Here is a 5,856-nt window from a genome sequence, read left to right on the forward strand (position 1 = left end):
GGAATTATGCATTTTGATGCAAAAATTATCGTGATATGGATCCTTTTCCACCGATTTGGACAAAACCTTAATCTCCATTAGAGCTGCCGGGGCATTTTCCTTATCTTTTAAAATCTTTAGAGATTTATTTTCATTATCCCTTGTGTCCCAGACCTTGACCACGTGCCCGAAAGTTCCCACTCCTAGGGTTGCCTCAATATTATATGCATCTATTTTCACCGTGTTTCCAATTTTTCGCTTACTTCAGAAACTTTTATAGTTATGTGGAATCAGTAACATCTTTGGCTGGTTTTCCCTTCTAATACGGTAAATAGCTTCTATGGAGCAACAAAGCCTGGTGGAATTTAAAATAGTAGCTGTACTGTGAATGAGTATTTTGCAACTTACAGCGACAGGTTTGCAGCTGAAATCCCTGGTTGACCACAATTGACACAATTGGGGCGTCTGCGAATATTTCCTCGCCCATTGAAGGCGCGGCCTATTAAGGTGCCTGTACCCCTTTTATTTTGTCTACGCCTAACTGCTGCAGCTCTGGTCTACTATATATTGGTAGTGAGCGACCTAGTGTAAGAAAATATGTACAAAATACAAGAAAATACAAAATTCGCAATTCTTAGTAAAAAATATTAAGCTTACGGCAGTGATGCGAATTTGAATTCAAATCTGGTCATCTGGTCTGCTGAACTTTTGGTTTGGGCTTGTTCATTTTACCAATCGGATAGCCGCGTGCTCCGCCACCCGGCGCTGCCGTTGTATTCGTATAAATTTGGGGTACACGCACGTCCAAAAAAAGAATAGGTTTCGGTTTAGAGGTGTAATTACTTTCCAACTTCTTTTCTGTACATAAGACAGCACTTTTTTTGTTTTGTGCACACATTCGAGCATAAGAATTTGCTTGTGTTACCACATCCAATTTAGCAGAAAAAATGTTGTGAAGAGTTTCTTGTAAATACTGTGCAATCATTGACCAAAACGTTTGGAATGGTTCTTTAAAGTTAAAAGTTTGCTTCTCACTGTGAATGTCTTGTCAACGTATATTGTCGCTGAGTAGTAAACTTTTTTTCCGTTCACATGGTAATTTTTTTGAGGCTGGGAACACCGTACTAGAGTTTTGTGCCAGCCAGCTTATGATCGCACTCCAACTTTGAATTTTGTTTTGTTTCTTCTTCGCCTGGTTTATCTGCGACTCTCATTTCTTATTTACAGAAATAGGGGAATACGTTCATTAAATGCTAATTGATGCGAGACAAGAAGAGTTCCCGGCCTTGTTTTCGGAGAAATTTAAGAATTTCTTTGAAGTGATGAATGAAGATGAAGATCGTGTGGACTTGCATGCTAATTTGTTGGAGGACAAGGAGGCCCTATGTATGCGCAACGTCAATGCTGCCACAGCGCCAGGGCTGACAGACAGCAGCCCACAAGCGCCTTTGGCCGAGATGGAGCGACGACATGAGCGCCTTAAGCCACGGAAAGCAACACCGGTCTCAACCATTTGAGCTGCTGCGGCGCAGGCGCCCGTGCATGGTCGTGGCCAGGGGCAGCTACACGCGCTAGGCAGTAGTGGCAATTTGTTTTGCAAGCACATCAAATAATGCTGCCTGCATCAGCAGGCAGATGGGCAGCAGCACCAGCCACCAATTGGGGCGAAACGCACACCCACAGCAGCAGCATCAGAAACAGCGGCGCTATCTACCAAGGATATGCGAGCGACCCACGTCTCGGGCCCAATGCCGAGGATAATAGCGGCGATCTGGTGCCGGTCTCAGTCGCTTGCTGCCCGATAGACCCAGCACAGCGGCAGCTGCAACAACAAAAGCGCCATTCGGTCATTTTTGGGTTGGCGGGGTGATTACGCTATCGCAGCGGAAACGGAGCAATACCCGATATTGACCATATGCACATTTGTACACCCAGATGACCCACATTGGGGCGTGGCAATACAATAGCTAAACACTAAATAAAGGCATAAATGAAATGAATAAATGCAAATTTCTAACTAAATAATAAATAAATAAGTTATATTTTACCTACACTTTCAATTTGATTGTAATCCGAGCATACGGGAATTATATCGTAATAAGAAAATATGAGCCGCCACCGTATCTGGTATAGTACTTGTAGAAGCTAAAGGACGGATAGCCGGAGGGAAACATTAAAATAAAAATTATATAGCTACATACATATGTATATTCAATATTTATTAATTGTCATAAATGTATGTACATATCTGAACAACCAAAGGTTTTCTTCAATATCTACATTTAAAGTTCAAGTTTTTTCTTTTTTTAATTGTTAGAGACATTAGTTTGCGCCGTTAGCTCCATTACTATTCGATGGCATATCATCATTTTTTTGCAGTGCTTCAGGGTCTTCGGGGCCACTATAACGAAAAGAATTTGTACGCACATACATACATATGTATGTATGTATGTATGTGAGCTCGATTGCTAACAAAATGAAGCAAATTATAAAGTTTGCATACCCTCCGTTTGAATAACGGCTTTCCGGTGCTTTCCCATTTTCCTTGGCCAAATATTTAACCTTCACCATTAGACGGATGGTATTGCCGTTAGCTCGTGTAGCGTCAGAAACTTTAACGCGCATCACGATTCCCTCGGAAGGATTGTACATCGCCCGCCACTGACGAAGTTCGACCAAAACATTTAAATCCCTGACTTGATCTAGCAGGTGACACAATCCGGTAAAGAGGGAAGTGGAATCAGCTTCCAACAGCCAAGTGCTGTTGCTCATGCGCGGCACGCTTTTGATTATCGCGGCCACGTTGCGGCCCTTGTACTGAAATATATACACACACATACACATGTATGTATGTACATATGTAGAGTCAATCGGAAGCTGTAATTCATATAATTTCATACCTTGAATGTTAGTAAAAATCCAAAGAATAATCTCCTGCAAGAACTGCAAATGCGCTTCATTTTTCTAAATTATTTTTCAACAACTTTATTTGACGAGGCAGACCGTATCTTTCACCGTATCTTGGCAAATAGGATGATCTAAAATGAGAGATGACCGATAATAAATTCTTTAATATATCGCGCGTCTCTTACTATCGATACTTATTGCTCTTTTGATTATATCGTAGGACTAAAAGTCGTGAGAATATAAATTGTTAAAACTTTTGATGAATCCTATATATGTATTTTTTCTTACGTAATACGGTTGGAGATTATTTTGATTTCTTTATTTAATGTGCCCACAAATCGAAATTATCGGCAGTGCGAGAAGCGTACAAATATCGATATTGAAGCACCTCTGCGCAATGTAAGTCGATGGGAAAACATCGATGTTGATGTACACCGATGTCTCTTTATAAAAAATGGTCGATGCATCGCAAAAGACATCGACGTTTTAAAAAAATTAACTTTCCATGGGAAAAAATCTAATATTAGGGAGAAAATCGACAGAGGTGTTTGAAATAAAAAATGTTTATATATCAAGAGAGACTGTCATAGTATTTTACTTATTGTTGTCGACCAATAAAGTACTCGTAATATTGACGACTTGTACTTAAAAAAAAAATTATACATATACAGTTTTAAAAACAAATCATTCCTATGCGTTGCAGTTACGCATTTAAGGCATATTAAGTCTGACATTAAATACGAAAAAATGAAGATAAAACGCTTAACAATATAAAATGTATCTCACAAAATACACATTTTAATGAAACCATCAAAAAATTTATAATTCAAATATACATTCTTCGCTAGACCATACAAAAAACTTTAACAATTTTCAATTTTGGACAAGCGTCGAGGGATCGACGATGCACCGTTAACAAAAAAAACCATCGGATAACATCGATACATCGTGGTAGAAACATCGTCGATGCTCGATACATCGATGTGTTTTTTACATCCCTACTGCGCAAAGCACTTCCCTGAAACTTAATTTTCAGCAAAATCAACGCATGCTGCTCAACCGTTAATACTTATGTACAAGTATATTTATAATGCATGTATGCAGGCTCCAGCGCAGCAATACTTCCAAAAAGAAAATAAAAACTAAATCATCATTAAGAAGACACTTTAATGAACTATATTGCATTCGAAGCTACGACAGTCCACGACAATCCTCCATTTTGTACTCCACGAAACAAAACTACTTTGAGGTTAAGCTCGCCCACAACACAACAGCACATTACAAAAACACAAAAAAAAACAAAGGATTAAGCTATATACAGCTATATTAAGCATATACAGAACTCACTTAAAAACAATTATATTAAACATACTTTAAATATTATTTTCCATTTTTTACCTTAGTTGTTTAAAATAGATTTCCTATTTTTTTAAGCTTTTAAAGTGAGAGGAAATTTTGCCACAAGCTACACCACATGTCCACTAAAAACTTAAGTGTAAAACAAACAGCCGACTCTCAGGGCCTTGCTAAACTTTCAGGACTGCACTAAACGCACCAGACGTAAAATTCTCGCTATCTAGAAAGCCCTCACCATTAAGCCAGTATTAGCAACAGAAAATATCTGGATATCGGATCAGAAAAGCATCAGCTGTAAACTATTAATTCGGAACCACTTTGAAGCTGAGCTCTGCAAACTAAGCAAGAAACCAGTGCTTGGCTTGGATCAACGAACTGTGTCGGAATTTTGAAGCGATGATGATGATTTTGAAGAAACCTTGACCCCCCACTTCGGCGATTGCAGAGTCCACGAAAAAGCCGAAGAATACTCTCAAGTCGAAATTCATCCAGGCTTCTGAGTGGGTCTAAAATATGCGTAGAAACGCAGAATATTAGATGCAGACGGAAGTGGAACAGTCAAAGCGGCAGCAGAAACTGCCAAACTGTGGATTAAGTGAGTCAAGGACAGATCCCTGACGACCGCGCCTATCCACCTACCTATCTACAGATGCTGAAAAGGTTTACTATCTCAAATTTGGTAATACTTATAATAGCCAGGGGAAAGGTTATGTCGAGCAAGACCGACAATGAATAACCGGACCCAAACAAACGTCTGCCGCTGTATAATACTTGTATGCGTTGTTATTCGTGAATTGAATATCCCATAACTGCTACTTTGATAAATTTGAAATTGTGAACAAATAAAACAACCTAGTTTGGTTAGTGTGGTCTCAGGCGTTTCCGAAATCCAGGCGTTCGTCCAGACGGACGGACGGACATGTCTTGATCGATTTTTCTCGTCATGCTAATTGGGAATGAATGTACCCGCATGCATATAGTACTCTATGGGGTCGGTTGCACAAACCTAATTGTATATCCTTTTCAGCATTATTGTACTGGGTATAAAAGAAAAGGGCATAAGGAACAATAAGTGGAGTGAATAGAAATGAGAACAAGTTAGTTAGTGGGTGAATTGCATAGGCAAGCGAGTAACTAAAAGATTTTCAAGTCACAGAAATTGCGTGGAAATTTGTCTCTTTTTCTCTTCTTTTCTTTTTGTAAAGTTTACCAGGCAAGCTGTTGGTGGTCATAACAACAGCAGCAGGAAGAACAACAGCGAGGACATAAAAACGAGCAAGGGCAACGGCAACGGCAGTGATAACGACAATAACCATAAGCAGGATGATAATAATAAGTGAGTGACTAAGTGAGTGAGTGAGTAAGTGAAGGCGCACGGCTACAAATAATGTTAATAACGACCCAAAGTCAGGTTACCAACAGGAAATTGATGCTGCCTAAAAAAAAAAAAGAAGTGGATGTAAATACTCGTGCGAGTATAGTATACGAGTGTTCGCTATTCAATAACCACACACGCACTGCCATGGCGACGAAGAACGAGGCTGGAATCGAAGAGAGTGGGGCATACTTTCAGGCGCAGGCGGAAAAATTGAATTGAACATTTCCCTTATGCCA

At 39.5% G+C, this 5,856-nt stretch overlaps 1 long non-coding RNA gene across 1 annotated transcript; it reads right to left on the reverse strand.

The window, feature by feature from the left end:
* Positions 1-2,280: 2,280 nt before the first annotated feature.
* Positions 2,281-2,943, reverse strand: LOC115627646. Its single transcript, XR_003995720.1, has 3 exons — positions 2,880-2,943; positions 2,483-2,796; positions 2,281-2,380 (listed from the first exon to the last, which is right to left on the reverse strand). It is a non-coding gene; the product is annotated as an uncharacterized LOC115627646 (long non-coding RNA).
* Positions 2,944-5,856: the final 2,913 nt, after the last annotated feature.

This window comes from Scaptodrosophila lebanonensis, unplaced genomic scaffold, assembly GCF_003285725.1.
Source record: "Scaptodrosophila lebanonensis strain 11010-0011.00,11010-0021.00 unplaced genomic scaffold, SlebRS2 tig00000096-arrow-pilon, whole genome shotgun sequence".
NCBI lineage: Eukaryota > Metazoa > Arthropoda > Insecta > Diptera > Drosophilidae > Scaptodrosophila > Scaptodrosophila lebanonensis.